Raw genomic sequence first — 17,779 nt, forward strand, 5'->3', positions numbered from 1 at the left:
TCAGTCATCTTTACAAGTACTAATAACATCAGTTTCCTGTCAGTCTACGGGAGAGATTGGGCAATTGGGATAACAGGTACCTCAAACTTTTTTTTGGCATGGGTCATGTCTATCCCTTCCGCTTCCTCTAAACTGTAAAATCACCTTAATGACTCCCTTTCCCATTTGTCTCTGTGTCATTATGCTTTTGCCTCTACATTAAAGCACCACAGTTTGACTGAGATTGATTCACAAGTTACACATGCTGACAAAAATTGAAAATTTCATAATTGAGATTGATAGATTTGTTCAGCAAATGTGCAAAAGGTTACAGAGCCAAGGTATGTTGATGATGCTAATATACAGAGCAGGCTCGATCTAACTGAATGCCGGTATAGACTCAAGAGGCTAAATGATCTTCTCCTGTTCCTAAGTTCCTAAATTGTCTAAAAGTGCAGATCTGAATATTACAAGCATCGATACAACATCATATATCTGTCTGGCTTCGATGCAGGTTTGTTCATCCCTAATCAGTAATCAATAGCAATGAGACACTTCCAATTCAGAGCTTTAATAATATTTAATGGGCCTCTTCTCTTTCCTTTTTTTCCCCAGAGTTTTCTCCTGCCCCTGCCACCCTGGCAGTGCAAATGTGAGCCAGGGGGTGGACTCCAGTTGGAGCATCATGGAGGAGTGGGAGGGGTGGCGATTCATTTACATGTGGTAGTGAGCTGGAGCGGACAACAATGCAGGGGTTGCTGGTGATGGCTGCTTGGTGTGTGTGTGTGGTGGGAGGGGTGGGGCTCGGGTGGGCTGGGGAGACTCATTGTTGTTCTAATCGGGATGCCCTTTAAACATGGCGCCCTGAACTCAATGTAGCCAGGTTTTGCTGACATATTGACGCCCCACCCCTCTATATGACAGTTTGAAACACGCCCTTTTGATTATTTTTGGCAGAGTGTTGTAAGACCTGGAGTGAAACATGCTAGTTTTCTCACCGGAAACAACGCTGCCATATTTTAGTAAGATTTCGCCCATGATCTCAGGTGTTCCCTTCCCAAACTCTTCCCCCAACATTTATGTTCCCGCCCACCTCCCTGATCCTACTGCATACCTTCACTCTACCAAAGATAACATGCTTTCTCTAGCTCAAAACCCCAACGCTGACACAAAAGAGGAACAGAGATCACTGAAACAAATTACAACACTCTAACACTAACAACACCAACTCATAATCTGCCTGGAATTCTTGAACTCCTTGATTGCAACATCATGAAGCAATATGCAATTATTGACGCAATAGCTAATGCAATAACACAAAAATATCCCAGGAAATTTAAACAGATACTTTATTGCAGCACAAAGTAATAACTCTTATGAATTCACTAAAATAACCCGCACCACCGTCTTTCACTAATTTCAGTTAGAAAAGCTATTTGCTTTGCAGAACATATCACTGAGTTAATGTTTTACTTCAGCTACACTGCATGCTCAGCTGCAGTTAACTACTTAAATACAGCAAATTAACACACATTCAATTCATAATTTGTGTATGTATCCACAGATACACAGATGCTCTCAAGCACTTTCACTTAACAAAACTGATTTTTGCTGAATAGAAATTGGCATTCACGAGTACTCTGTGAAGTAAGTTCACAAATACCTTCCCATAAATCATAAAATCCCCACAGCGCAGAAGGAGGCCATTTGGCTCATCGGATCTGCACTGACTCTTTGAAAGTGCATTTCACTCAGGCCCTATCCATGTAACCCCATGTATTTACGCTGCTAATCCCCTAATCTACATATCTTGGAACACCAAGGGGCAATTTAGCATGGCGAATCAACCTAGCCCACATGTTTGGACTGTGAGAGGAAACCAGAACATCTGGAGGAAATCCACATGGACATAAGAAGAAAATGCAAACTCCACACAAACAGTCATCGAAAGCCAAAATTGAACTCAGGTTTCTGGTACTGTGTCCTTCACCCATCACCAAATCTACAAAGATGTTTCATGGCTTAATTTGAAGATAGCAAGGGAACAGCCACAAGTAATGAAATATGTTAAGGGAAAATGAAGTACACGAAAACTATTTGAAACTGCAGTGAAGACTTGGTTTAACAAATTCATCATTTAAAAACAAAATTAGATAATGGAAAGAAAAGTATCACTGAACATATAGTGCTGGGTAACAGGATGGTTTATACTCCATTTATGCAAAACTGTGCTCCTTAACAGAACAGATGAGTAATTTCCTTTTTATAATTTGTTTAATTGTCTCTAAGTTGTTCTGCCTTAAGTTTCAAATCATCACGTACTACACCTCAGCTATATGGAGCAGTTAAATGGCCTACTTCCTAGCCCTAGCCAATGCTGTGCTGCAGTCAACTGCTACAATCTGTACAAATTTTCAATGACTCATACTTCAGTCTCTTATTACCTCACAGAATGGGGATTGGTAATGTTTCATGTGTGAACTGTAACTACGGGCACAAGTACTGACGTTCCATTATATGGTGCAGGATTGCTGGAGCCATGCTTCCACACTATTCAGTACATGAGGAAAATTCTTATGATATTGGGCGGAATTTCTCAAAAACAGACTCAGTGTCAAAACGGGAGGCTTTCTGGTCATTATTTTCAGTGAGGTAAGTCATGGTAATTTACGGCATTCTATGCGATACAGAGGCTGTAATGTGAATCTCACCAGTGAGAGGGGGTGGAGTCTCAGCATGTCCATGAGGCTGGCTGCTGAGCTCTAGGGGTGCCATTGTGCTGGTGCCCCAATCTTCCAGTATACTGCGTAGGGAGATCTGTCAAATACACCCCCTCCACACCGATCGCAGCCCCAAACATCACCCCTACCCCAGTAATCATGGCCCCGAACTCGCTGGGATTGTGGCCCCAAACAGCATGCCTCCAGCCCACCCCACCTCCCCGCACCCCACCACCCCAATCACCACCCAGCTTGTCAACTGTCTCACCCCCATTTCCCATCCCACTATGGAGCTCCCCCAACTTCACCCTCCCTACTTCAGGCCCCAGCCCCTTGCACTGGCTCTGTTCAATCACACCCTGTCTCTCCGGCAAAACCATCACATCTGCTCCCAGTTGTTGGGGACCATCTGTGATCCTCACCGGTGATGATGTCAAATGGCGAGGGGACTAAAGTAAGTGAGCCCAGACGATTGCTTTCCAAGCTCGTTAATGATATGCTAAGCATGTCATTAATATTTAAATCAGCCTCATGCCACTGATTTTGCTGGAAGAACGGGGCCGGCGAGACCACGAGAGACAAGAAATCAGACGCAAATCCAATTTTTGCTTCTTGCCCTATCTTACTGGCTTGCCACGCCGGTCGATCACCATGGCAAGCTGGTAAGATACACACCGCCCCCCCCCCCCCCCCCCCCCCCCCGACTTTAATGCAACTTTAATGTTTTCCATGATAAATGCAGTCACAAAACATGGGGTGGAATTTTACAGCCACATTGCGTAAAATATGGTGAGCTTTTCAAAGTCCACTGACTTTGTTGGGACTGTAAAATCCTGCTGACATGAATGGGCAATAAACGCTGGCCAGCCAGTGACGCCCATGTCCCACGAATGAATAAGAAAAAAATTCCATCCATGAGACCCCTTGGGCTTCAATGTGCTGCATCATTTGATAGCTGTGAATGATTGATCTGTAATTCATATAATCCACTGAAGGACATAAAGAGATGGATGTGAATTGCTCACTTATTTAACGTAAAAGAAAACTGGGGAAGGTATAAATAGGCTGCCAGTTCACCATTGTATATTCTGCACTACTCCAAATCCAATTTTCCACCAATATATTGACAACAGGATAAAAAAAAACAGATAATTTAATTGTACTTTATTTGATTCCAAGGTTAAATTTTCCCATCTTGGGTCTAAGTCCCATGGTGGGATGGGAATGTGGAGTGTTTCCCACTGTGAAGGCCAGTGCGGAGGAAAACAAGCCAAATCTTCAGGCCCCAATCTTATTAATCATACAAATGGGGGTTCCTGAGAATGAAGATAGACCTCCCGAGAAAAGCAAACAGACATGCGGGATCATTCTGAGGCTGGAAGATGGACCTCCTCCAGGATACAGAATCTGGAAGGTCCACCTGTGGATTTTCTCCCCACCCACTGGTGATAGGGGATGGAGGGATGTCAGCGGCCTCCATCCTGAACTCCAGAGGGAGCCCCAAGGCTTTGTTCAGGTGAATCCCAACATCTGAACACAACGTTTTGCGGGGGGAGGAGTGCAGGTGGGGCTCAGACCTTCATCTATATCCTCTTAGCAGGATGCAAACCAGTTTCACACTGGCCAGAGTAGGGTTTCCCGAATCACCATGGTGGGTATCAGCGGAAAAGCCTGTGGGAAATTCACACCACTTCTCCCTTGTCTGTTGAACCCGCCTGCAGCAACTTGGGAGAACTCCACCTTAGATATATATCTAAGAAAAGCATTCTGGCAACTACAGAAAATATAAAGCAAACCGAAGCATTCTTGAACATTTAAAAATGGTTTCAAGCCAATTGGATAGACAGATATCATGCAGGAGACTGCACTGCTGTAAGTAGCTTTGGAAATTTTAGATGAGTTTCAGCAGAATTGTTTTTAAACAAAATGCATCTTTCAAGATTCCTTTCAAAAGACAGAGAAGCCTAACAGTGTGCCATCGTGTTCATTAATCCAATCTTATTAATGTCTTCCTTTCTAATTTTTATAATTACATTTTGAATTCACTGCATTGTTTTGAAAAAAAATGAGTGACGTTTGTTGTAATATGTTATCAATTGTTTCAGTTTTGTTGGAAGATCTCAAAAATAAATTTGACACTGAGTTGGGCTAACTACTGCAGTACAGTGCCTGCTGGGAGAGTTTCATCATCTCCCCCTCCCCTCCTGCTGATCAGAGGTGGTGGATGATGGAACCTTCCTCAGAGTCATGAAATTAATTACTAACGTATTCCATTACCACTGTACAAATGTCATGTTAATTTCAATCATCAGCAACTCAGACAATGGTTTCACACTGGCAGCTAGCCAGGCAAAATGAGGAGAACTCAGCCAATTACTTGACTTGAACTGGGAAGAAGACCTGTGAGAAGGGGAACCAAATGTTAAATGTTAAAATAAGGTATCTTTACAGATAAGTGCTAGGACTATGACCAGGCAAATTTTGAGATCTACAGAGGAGCTTACAAATGCTAAGTGACAGCTTTACTGAACACATGCTGATTTAGTAAATAAAGCAGCTCTTTAGGGGGACCCAATTAGGTTTTAACTTTGATGGATTTAATTTTGTTTTAGTGAAAGCAGCAATTGAAAATTTTAATCAAAGTCTCTGCAGCAATTCATAAGTAGTATTGTTACTTAAGTTTTCAGGAAGACAGTGCAATAAATTACTATGAGCATCAACTTTAAAAACAAACTTCAGAAATAAGTAGTGTTTTATTATTATTGTTATCCTTGTTAAACTGAAAATAATAAGAGACTTGTGGTTTGAGACCTTTGCTTAATATAATGCTTTGAGTTATGAGTCAAATACATTATTCAAAACGTTCTCAACACATCACTATGCTCATGTATGGCATCTAAGAGAGAAACCATGCCGCATTACTTAAATACTGTCAGGAATTCATCTGCTAATATAATCATGATCTTAGGACCATCTTGCTTATTTGCCAACTTAAATTATCATAGAATAAACTCCTTAAAAACAGGCCACAGCCTTCTAAATCCTTTTTTCAACCAAACGCATCTATCCTTTTGCCCACCGCTCCTAAGATTTTTGCAATATTTATTAAGAGAAAAAAGTCACTTCCTAAAGGGTGGAATTTTTTTAACTGATCATTAAATGCTGTTAAGGCATTTAGCAATGTGTTAATTTTTTTAAACAACCAATTTTAACTACAGTCATTTCCATTAAATTAAAAAGGCAGCACCACTAAGCACCAAAAAGATAAAACTTCATCAGCAGCATCACAAATCTAACATGTGTATAGCCATCTTCCAATAAATACTAACAAGCACTGCATTTATTGCATTTTTGTTTATGTTTCAGATTTCCCATATTAAGAGTTTACTTAGCTTCTTTAGAATTCAATAAAGCTATTGCTTCACAGAAATTCAAGGTTTAATGCTTGGAAATGACAGCATTTAAAAATAGGTGATAATAACAATGTCACCATGATTCAAATCACATCTGCAAGAAGGTTACAGAATAATAGTGAAATCCCTGCAATACTCATTTCTGTTAAGAATATTAACTGTGAAGAGAATGTTGCAGTGGTACAGTCTGTACGCATGGCTGCTCTGGTGTAAACGTAGAGGATTCTCCCCTCAGATATCTCTCAGACAGTGATTTGCCGATATCAATTAGCCCATGGGGATCGGGGAGAAAGCCAGATAATTCCCCACAGGAAACGAGAATAAACCTGACAGCCAGTCATTGCAGGCGTATGAGTCGACAGAGGCAGTTGCTTGTCAGTCCATTGCCAGAGAACAGCCTGTGTGACAGGACAGTAACTATGAGCAAGAAAAAAATAAATAGGTGATATGATTCCCCAAAGGCTTATGAGGTAAATCCCATATGCAGTGTAGTATTGAGCTATGTAAAGCAGCAAGGGTTTCTAAATGATCCTCAATGTGTGCTGATCCAGCTGATCTTTCTCGGCAGCTGTGGGGGCACCAAAGCTGGATTCATCTACAGGGGGTGGGGCAGGTTGGATGCAATCATTCCACCCACGATAATGTCCCATGTGAAATAGTCTATTCAGATTTGAAGTTCCAATGTAAACCAGAAATTGAATCTGCAAACATCTGGCCTACATGACTTGTTTTTGTACCACTCAGCCCGCTTTGCAATCAACCCATATTCTTACATGGGATGTGGGCATTGCGAGCTGGTTCCCCTGTTCAATACCCACCACTAATTGTCTTTACTAGGCCGTTTGAGGGGGCATTCAAGAATGGATGTCATGAATCTGAAGTCACATGTCAGCCACCCCAGGTAAAGATGATAGATTTTCCTCCAGAAAGGTCATTAGTTATTTGATGGGCTTTTACGCAATCGACAATGGGTTTCATTGTCATCATGGGTGCGATTTAACAAAACAAATTCGAAATGCTGAATGAATGAGAAAAGGGGAGGGAATCGCACTGGTACATTTCAGTGAGCTATGAGCTGCCGTCTTATGGTGTTTAGTGCAAAATAAGTGCCAGGATGCGATTCTCACGAGCCAGGGACAGGTGGTAGGGGGTGAATTCACTGGGGAAGCCAGCTGTTGAGCTCCTTGGGCACCCTGATCTTCCAGTGTACTGGGAGATCTCTTGCCAGCCATCCTGTGGACATTGAGACCCCATCCTTCCCGACACTTCCCGTGCAGGTCTACCTTCGGACACCGCCCCCCCCCCCCCCCCCCCCCCCCCACCAAACCATGCCACCGATCACCTTGTGTGCCTGTTGACTCTGCTCCCTCCCCCACCCCCATCACCCCTGTCCGCAAAGTTTTCTCCCATCCTGATTGTCACCCAAGCAGAGTTCCTTTCCTCCCTCCCACCCCTGCGGAGTTCCCCTGCATAGCTCCATCCCCAATGGTTCCACTCCCATTCAGGCTCCAGCCCTTTGACACTGCCCTGATATAGTTATGATGCCCATTGAGCAGTGTCAGAGTGACACTGCCTCGTGCTGCCTGTGACCACCAGGGGGCTTCAAGCCTCTGGTCCCCCTAGCGAGGTCATCACATCTGGTCTCTACTGGTGGAGACCATTCATGATTCTCAAATAGTGAGGTGTTTAAAGTAAGCGAACCCAAACAATAGTGTCAGGAATTCATAGATTTCACTGGCAAAACAAGACCAGCAGGATTAGGTGTGGCGAGAAGCTAGATGCAAACCTGAAATTTCACCTCTCACCCTATCTTACCACCTCATCTCGCCGAAAGTCGGGCACTATGAGGCCATAAGATAGTGCCGTTAATGCCACATTTTTATTAAATTCAAATTTCACTATCTGCCACAGGTCCCCACAGCATTATGTTGGGTCTCGGGATTACTAGTCCAGTGACAATATCTCTACACCAATGCGTCCCTCGTTGCTGTCACAATTTGATCATCGCTTTCTGCCACTACATATTGTCCACTGTGTCAATGAACATACACCAACTATCATGTAACAGATCATAATTTAAAAAATTGTGTCATAAAATATGCAAAAGAATAAAACTACTCAGGGTTAAGTTGAACTTTTACTAACTGGACAGTAACCTGGCAAAGCTGATTCTCTGTCCATTGTAAAACTGTCCAATTTACATTCAGTGAAATTAGTGGGCTGAAAATTGGTTAGGTTGTAGAACAGGCAGCTTATCCACACTGTCAGGTTACTGCACTTAGTAAAGTTAAAATGACCCCTATCAAATCTTCAAGTTACTTTCTGGAATTAGTCCACTATCCTACAATCAGCAGAAATGCCATTTTCACTTTGGACATGTGAAAACACTGGAGGTAATTTTCAACTTGACTGTCTTGTGGTAACCTGGCAGAATGAATGGCCAACCTTTATTGGTTCTGCTGAATTTTCACTGCACTGATATCAATGTTGTGAAAATTTCACAGCAAACTTGGGGAATGCAAAGTCCATTAGCCAGATTGCATATTCCTTTCCAATCACTGTGAAATTAAATTTTTTTTTAAAGAAACATCACTTCACAAGAAAGTTTCTTCATAGAATAGAAACCCTATAGAAAGAGGCCATTCAGCCCATCAAGTCTGCATCAACCACAATCCCACCCAGGACGTACTAATGCCTCTAAACTACTCATCTCAGGACACTCAGGGGCAATTTTTAGCTTCGTCAATTAACCTAACCCGCACATCTTTGTACTCAGAACAACTTAAAAAAACTAGCTTCTACTATGACTACAAAGATAACACCTTAAAATGACATGACAATGCAGAATCTGAGATTTTATAGACATATGCATTCACACTTCCCCAAGCGCCACATAGTTAAAAAGCAGGGCCTAACGGCAGCAGAACTAACAAATCAAATATACACCCCTGAGGAAAGTTTCATCGGAACACAAATCTAATAACCTGCACAGTTTTGATGTCTTTGAATGTAAAAAACATTGACGGCTTCGAATTTTTATGCTAAAATACAAAAAAAGTGTAAAGAAACAGGATACAGCATAAAGTTATGCAGATTTAAAAATGAGTTTTTTTAAACCCTAGGCAATATCAACTTGTTACAAAAATTAACAAAATGAAATAAAATTGCATTTGTATCCCTCATTTACCCCAATCCATTCCCCATGGGAATTATGCAGGTTTTGGTTCGGACAGAAGGGTTGTTTGGACAATGGACTATTGTCATTCAAGTCACATCATAAAACACCAATAATGGGTTAAGCAATGTCTGCCACTCCCTGAAACATCCAGGCTAGGAGTGCACTCAAACTACTGGGTGACAGACTAACTGTGGCCCTCCATTGACATGTTCCCCTATGTTGGGAGGTAGCTGACCTTCTACCTCCTTTACTATCTCATCATAGAGGCATCTTGTTCAGTTCTTGAAGTATAGGCATTAATAGTTAGACGTTATTCACCATAAAAAATGAGGAAAATAATAACTCTGACCCCGCTGAACTTGAAAACCTAACTGATCATATCATGATAACGCTATATACATGCGTAATCCTATGTAAATGTTCTTATTCTAACTTAAATAACTGCAGATTCAGAGCACTACGGACTTCACATTTTGAGTATTGTTTTCATTGTCCCATAGTTTACTATTTTGTCTTATTCATCAAAATTCAAAACCTATCCAACACCTTTCAACAATAATCTTTTCTGGGAGAAAGTTACACGCTGAATGATTACCAACTTCACTTACTCCCTTAAAGAAGAAAAAACATAAATCAGGCATCTCTTCCACTAGCACATGTTTCAAATTGACCAACAAGACTGTATTGTTAATGAGGAAAATGAGCCTCCCTAAAGAGTTTTTCTGTTATGGCTTAATTATTTGCAGCACAATTAGAACTGGGAAAACATGCCTAAAGAGATAGGCAAAAGGTGTGGGATGAGATAGGATGGGTGTTGGGGTTAGCTGAATTCAAATAAAGATCCAGGCTAGCACTGAACTTGTATTTTCACATGTGAAAGTCGTTACAAGTGGCACCTTTAAATAAAAAGTTGCTGAAGGTATGCCTGGAACTTGTAAACATTTAAACAAAGTCGTTATACCAAATACCAAAGTCTCAGGGAACTTTCAATATGCTTGGAGTTCCAAGAGGCAGGTTAGTGAAGATTTAAGAGAATCTTTACTATTCAAAATGCTCCAGACATTTTTGTCTGAAAAATACATAGGTATAAAACTTACAGGTATCTAACAGGAATGTCATTAAATATGTTGTCCTGGAGGACTGCTGCTTTAGGTCTTTTTCCTCTTTAGTCGCAGCAAGACATTTATTAAGCAGAGAGGTCATATGCATCATAGAGTGGCTATCATCACTGCTATTCGGACTGGCATTTCAGGACAACTTGGGGTAAAAAGGTGTCTCGGAGTCCCCTATATTTTTCAGGAATTAAGCAATATTTGGGGTTGGGTGCCTTTGATTTGGCTTCCAAGTTACTCCAAAGTACCAGTCCCAGCTGCAGTCAATGGAACCACTGGGGAAAACAGCTGCATCCTGTACTGTATGAAATGAACTGACTAATGAGGGCAAAATGGCATATCTCTGTGAAACAGCAAATGCAAGAGCTTATCTTTTTCTTAATTTTTTATCCTTTCCCCCCTCCTATTTTAAGTTAGTGACTCCTGCTGAATTACATCTCCATGGGATGCTTGAACCCCTCTAGTATTTCACCCAGATCACTTTCATTTGTGAGTATAAGCTAGGTAGGTGGCAAGTGTTGGAGTGTTACTTGGCTTTATAGAATAACGCAGTCAATCTGATTCTGTCAAAAAGCATAATACTGTGTGGATGCCGGAAATCTGAAAAGGGAAAATGTTGGAAATTCTCAGCATGTCAGGCAGCATTCATGAAGAGAGAACAGAATTGACTTTTGATCATCAAACTGAAATATTAACTCTGTTCTCCCTCTACAAATGTTGCCTACTTGTCGGGTATTTTCTGCGTTTTCTCTTTTTATTTCAGTCTGATCTTATTCTCAGTTGTTAATCAGGCATCTGCTGCTTGCGGCAGGATCGTTGGATAGCAATGAAGAGCTTTTGTTTTCTTGACTGTATTACAGAGGTGCAGTGGTTAACTGAAGTACTCCCATACTTTCTCTCATGGATGCTGACACACTCCCATCCCACTAATTTTTTAGCGCAGCAGGCTGGGAGATTCTCACGGCGGCTGTTTTGCGGGGTTCATGCATACATTCCTGCACTGACAGCATCTTCCACCGCCAGATTTCCAGCAGCATCAGCTTCACGCCGTAAATCTGTGGGGAGGCACCAGGGCCATTTAAATGGTCATTTAAATATAATTTATGTTTCACTAGCACACCCAGGACTTCACTAGCATCCCTCCCCAAAGTGGTTCATGCCGGCGGGGATTGCAGTAGCTCCCCACCAACGGAGACCCAGCAGCCCAATCCTGCTGGAGGGAAGGGGGGCAATTGGAGCCCCCCTGAGGGTTGGGTGGTGGCAAGGGGTGCCTCCTCAGCATTGGCACCTTGGCAGTGCCAGCCTGAGTCTACTGGCACTGCCCAAGAGACAAAGTGCCACTCTGCAACCGGGATCTGTGGGGGAAGGATAGAGGCCAGCGATTGGGGCAGGGAGATGGAGATCAGAATAGGCTGAGAGGGGGGATTCGCGCCTGGCCCAGGAATGCTCAGGGGAATGTCAGCGATCGGCCCATTGGGGGTGTCATGGGACTGGCCCACGATCAAGCTGGCCAGCAATTGGGTGACCAGCAGACAGGGACCACTGCATATGCTCTGATCTCGGCGCTGACAGATCGGTGTACGTGCAGTGGCCCGCTCAGCACAATGTTGCTGGCCTCTCTGGTGGGAATAGGCCCCAGCCCCTGATTTAGAATGATATATATGCTAATACCTTCTGCAGAGCGCAGAATTTGGGAGATTCTTCTCTGAACTCCCACTGAAATAATCAGCATGAATTACTCCAGTTTTCAGGTGAATTCAGCACTTAAGAGGCTTTCTGGAAGAATTCCGACCCACACATCCCTCCAGAACCTCAATCAGTTATCTAATTCTACACACAGCAAGGAAAAACGTTCAATTCTCTGTTGGTCCATCAGCCAAGCCAAACATTCAAATGACTAAAGATCCAGTTTGACTTTTGAAAGTGCTGGCTTAATCACCACTGATTAAGGGTAGTGATTAGCCAAATTAGAACAGCAACACTGCAGTTTTTAAAGTTATTGAATGGAAACTGTGGGTTAATACAATCACTTATCTGTAATTATGAGAAAGCTTAGATTATTTTCACTTCCAGGAAATCAAAGTACTTCTGCACCCACAACCCACCCCTCACCAAACCCTTTTGCCTTCCCTCCATATACTCTCACGTATGTACACACACACAAATGCTTAGCCATATGTTATATAGCTTACCTCTGTGCCCTTCGATAAATGATTGATTTCAATTCCATGCATTCAAAATTCTGGGTCCAACCCTCTTGATGATAAAGTCACCATCTTAAGTGACTCTTAAGGTGGAAGTGCTCAGTGAGGGCACTGAAACAAAGCAAAATCAAAAGTTATTGATAAGACTCTAAGTGGGAAATATCTTGAAAAACCACAACTTCCTCGCGATAAACGTAACTAACAAAAAAATAAAAGGTCTGAGGTGGGGGAAACACCTAAAGCAGACCAGAACAAATAAAAAATTACCATTTTCTTGGAACATATGAAGCATTTTTTCTTTCTGACATAAAACTAAAACTTAAAATGCAAATAAACAAGATGTGTGGGTGCCAAAAACTACTATTACTTCTTTCATTTCCAAAATGTCATTCTACTCATCATTTATACATGAATTTAAACTTTAGGTTTGGACATCTATTCCAGACAGATGAGTGACAATGCAAGAGAAAAGGCATTTTATTCAGATCTCTCATGTCGACCATACTATAAATAACTAGAGCAACTGTCTGTAATCTGGAATTGCATATCATTCTGCAGTATGATTGTACCTCCCTGATGATGTAGCTCACGGAAAATTAATCCTTTGTGTATTCTCTTGTCTGAATGTGGTAAACATGAACTATTTATCTGTCTCCTCTAACTGACAATAAAACTGGTTAATATGTAAGTAGGTATGTCCTACAAGGTTCTCTTACAAAAACTTATAAACACTGTTCAAAATTATTGAGCAAATTTTATGACAGAAACAGCCAGGTAGCCTGATGATTTTTGTGCTGCCACTTCTATTATTCTATTATTATCTGTAACTCCCTGATGGATTTTTAAAGTGTTACCACTATGTTTTTTCCCTCTCCAAATGCTGCTAAATTTGCAGACAGTATACTCTACAATCTGTCTTATCAACAGATGTTCCTCAAACAACAGCTATTTACCTTGTTTATTCTACTTATCAAAAATCACCCCTTTATAAGAGCTGGAGAGGTGATATCAGTTTTGGGGGATGGTAGAGGGAAGTGAGAATATCAAGGCCACATGTCTAAGAAAACATGGCAATTTTTTTCAGAATGATTTTTTACACATTTAAACAACTGTGAAGAAGATAAGATAGTGTAACAGCTGCATATAATGTACATTTTTTTTACCACTGTTTGTAATTACCACTAGTTAAACCATTCGTGGCTTTAAATTTGCTTGCTCCGTTCCCCTGCAGTGCATGGGGATCCTGCTGGTAGGGCCAGACTATGAAAACATGCCTCAAATGACCAAATGTAACGGCAACTTTCAAAGTAGGAACCAAACCAGACACAACAAACCACAGAACAGCCAACCTTAGTTGTCATAATTTATGTGAGTGGAATTCAACTGTAACACCGTTTACTGAAAGTTAAATTTCCACAGTGGCATATTCCTACCAGAACATTTGGTTTTGAAAACTTATGATAAGACACCACTAATAGTTTATCTATTTCAGTGTGAATCCAACGAAATTTCCCCACACTCTTGACGATCGGCGACCACCTCTACACGTAATGTACTTCAAAAGATCTTTAATTTAAGTCTGCTAGGGGCTGATCCAAACTTATAAAGAAATCTAAAATGATTTTAGTTCATATATACATTTAATTTACATGTGGGTTTCCTTCAGTTTAAAACAATTGTACTAATTGAAACTGATTGTGACTTCTCGGTGTTTATACCAGTTCTTTGTCCTTAACTAGAATAAAGCTGGATGGTGTTACGTTGCTGTCTGACATACAAGCTGGTCAGAGCATAGAAGTGAGTAATAACTGAATACTAGGTTTTAATTAGACTGCTTAAACGGCTTAATTTAAATCCATTTGTTTATGTGCCTGTTATAAACTAATGTCTATTGACTGTAGATTTTAAACTGATTAAAGAGTGCAGATTTTTTAATCAAATTATTTCAAAACAATAAACTAGCCTACACTGTAGCCTTGATTTTGACCAATCCTGCTTGATGAGAACTGGACTAGTTCAGATCACATACCCATTCTGTGTCTAATCTGACTTTACTCCCCATTGAAACAATGGCATACAAAACAAGCAAGTTATAAAACGGATGATAGACTCAAAACTATTCCATTCAAATTGAACGGGTTTGGTTAAAATTGGGACATGTGCATGAAAAGGAAATCATTACTTCTTTTCTACAAGTCCCAGAAAGCTGAAAAACAACGTAAATAAATCCATTGTTGAATAACTTCTTAAAATGACATGGAACAAATGAGGCTTCTGTTGCAAGTGAAAAGTAAAGGTGACCTTCCTGCTCAAGCATCTGCTCCAACTTCACATGTAGCCTACAAGGAAACCTTACTAACCTCTCCTGAAATAACAGGCATCCTTAGTGACTATAAATCATAATCTTAGCACAGATTGCAGAACAATAAAGTGGGATTCTTTCTTTAAAAGTAAGATTAATTTGAAAAGTTCCAAGAAAAAGAGGGAGCTGGCACATGAAGATTGCATCTATGGATGCCAAGGGGGCAGGGGAAGTAGCAGAGGGGTGGAGAAATAACGTTGAAAGTAAAACTATTTACTGTACATACAGTGCTCTAACACAAGTCAGACCAGGCAGAGCTAACTTTAGTTCTATTTATTAGATACAGCATGGGGCAGCATGGCGGCACAGTGGTTAGCACTGCTGCCTCACAGCGCCAGGAACTCAAGTTCGATTCCAGCGTTGGGTGACAGTTTTTGTGGAGTCTGCACGTTCTCCTCGCGTCTGAGTGCATTTTCTCCAGGTTCTCTGGTTACCTCCCGCAATCCAAAGATGTGCAGGTTAGTGGATTGGCCATGCTAAATTGTCCCTTAGTGCCCAAAAATGTGCAGATTAGAGAAATTAGTGGGATAAATCCATGAGGTTATGGGGATAGGGTGCGGAGAGGACCCTACGGGTCTGCTGGTAGGTCAGTGCAGACCCAAAGGGCTGAATGGCCTTCTTCTGCACTGTAGGGATTCTATGATTGTATGTGATGAAATGGGAAATAAATAATTTGAAGCAATTAACAGGAGTCTCTTGCCTTATCTAACTATGTGTATATCCTCAGTATTCTAGTCAGTTAATCATTAATAATTATTTTGTTACACAGATTATTATAATTTCCAACAAACAACATTTTGGTTCGAATGAACATTTAATTTCAAGACCAAGCTTTAAGCCAGTTGGTCTACCTACAAAACAATGGTGAAATAGAGGCAGCATTATGATTCACAATGAGAACAGCAAGCATTTAACTTGTGTTAATATTCAGAGAGATAAATGACAATCTGCAGTGCACATATTCTAAAGTTCCACACTTACTTTAATCACCTTGATTACTGCAAGTTCAAAGGAACATTGGAATGTAAAAGATCTGAAAAGACTACTGGAGTCCAACTGGCTAATCTCAGTGACTATGATGTATCTGATCTCACAATACCTCTTAAACTCTCTATCAATTATTTTCTCTAGGTACTTATCCAACTTTCTTGAATTTGATGATACCATCAGTTCCCTGTGCTTCCCTTGGCAATCTGTTCCGTATATTAAGTAGTTAAACCAAAACTGTCTATACCTTTTAATGTAGAATTGACATTAAGCATATTAACAATTATCCTGTCTATAACCATTAGGATCTTGAATATTTCATTAAAATTACCCTGAGCTCTCTTTTCTCCAGCATATTCAGCTTTTCTCTGAGAGTCAGATTCCTAATTTCAGTTATCAACTAAGTTATCCTTCACTGCACTCTCTCCAATATCCGAGTGTCTTTCTCAGATTGAAACGGTCAGAATCATACACAGTAATTCCAGGTGGGTCAAACTGCATTTTCCACAAACACATCATCTTTTTTACAGTTTTCCTTCTTCTCTTCACTGCTGCCACGTACCATGTATAGCTGACTTCAGATATCTATCCATTAGGGACCCAAAACCCTCTTCTGTTTTTGACTTGTGTAAAATAATACTGCTGTTCCTCACTCTCATAACTTTTGCCTTTGTCCGCATGTACGTATTTCCACATGTCCCTCATAAGAACATAAGAACATAAGAAATAGGAGCAGGAGTAGGCCATCCAGCCCTTCGAGCCTGCCCCGCCATTCAGTAAGATCATGGCTGATCTGTCGTGGCTCAGTTCCACATTCCCGCCCTCTCCCCATAACCCTTAATCCCCTCTCTTATCAAAAACCCATCAATCCGCGTCTTAAAAATATTTAGCGAGGTAGCCTCCACCACTTCAACAGGCAGAGAATTCCAGAGATTCACCACCCTTTGAGTGAAGAAGTTCCTCCTCAACTCCGATCTAAACCACCCCACCTTTATCTTGAGGCTGTGTCCCCTAGTCCTACTATCCTTTCTGAGCGGGAAGAATCTCTCCACCTCTATCCTATCCATCCCATTCATCATCTTATACATCTCAATGAGATCTCCCCTCATTCTTCTAAACTCTAACGAGTACAAGCCTAGTTTATTCAGCCTCTCCTCATAGCTCAACCCCCTCAACTCCGGTATCAGCCTAGTAAACCTCCTCTGCACTCCCTCCAAGGCCAAAATATCCTTGCGTAAGTACGGCGCCCAAAACTGCACACAGTACTCCAGCTGCGGCCTCACCAATGCCCTATACAGCCGCAGCAAGACCTCCCTACTTTTATATTCAATCCCCCTCGCTATGAAGGCCAGCATCCCATTCGCCTTCCTGACCACCTGCTGCACCTGCAAGCTGGGTTTTTGCGACTCATGCACAAGGACCCCGAGGTCCCTCTGCACTGTCGCCTGCTGCAGTTTTTCTCTCTAGCTCCTTAGGTATTTCACTGCCCTTATGCCTGCTGCTTGCAGTCCCTCTCAGTTTGGTACCATGATAACTACGAACAAAAGGGACAGCCAAATTTCCACACTGGAGGCATGGAGATGAAGTACTTTTTGAAAAAATATTTCCACAGCAGGAAAATAAAACATACATGTGACTTGCAGATTAGAGTTTGAAAAGCTGCAATGGTCAAGTAAATTAATGGAATTATTCAATTTTCTACAGCACACTTTTAAATGAAAACTGAAAATTGATTTTTAAAACTTGTGTTGTCCAATATTATTGCATCCATTTTAGTATGAAAATGATTTGGTGCTTCCAACAGATTCTCAGTCATGAATTCAT

The 17,779-nt window shown here is 41.3% G+C and overlaps 1 protein-coding gene across 7 annotated transcripts in view; it reads right to left on the bottom strand.

Moving 5' to 3' along the window:
• The window catches only part of foxp1b (forkhead box P1b), a 492,035-nt gene that overhangs the window by 428,178 nt on the left and 46,078 nt on the right, over nt 1-17,779 (bottom strand). For 6 of the 7 annotated variants that reach the window (XM_080183569.1, XM_080183534.1, XM_080183572.1 and 3 more), the window contains exon 2: nt 12,595-12,717. The gene's annotated coding sequence lies outside the window, so the exon portion shown is untranslated. Of the gene's footprint in view, nt 1-12,594; nt 12,718-12,873; nt 12,891-17,779 lie in introns of those variants that run through there. The other variant, XM_080183549.1, reaches the window with a different exon arrangement.

Source organism: Carcharhinus amblyrhynchos, chromosome 3 (genome assembly GCF_965287045.1).
Source record: "Carcharhinus amblyrhynchos chromosome 3, sCarAmb.v2.hapA, whole genome shotgun sequence".
NCBI classification, from domain to species: domain Eukaryota; kingdom Metazoa; phylum Chordata; class Chondrichthyes; order Carcharhiniformes; family Carcharhinidae; genus Carcharhinus; species Carcharhinus amblyrhynchos.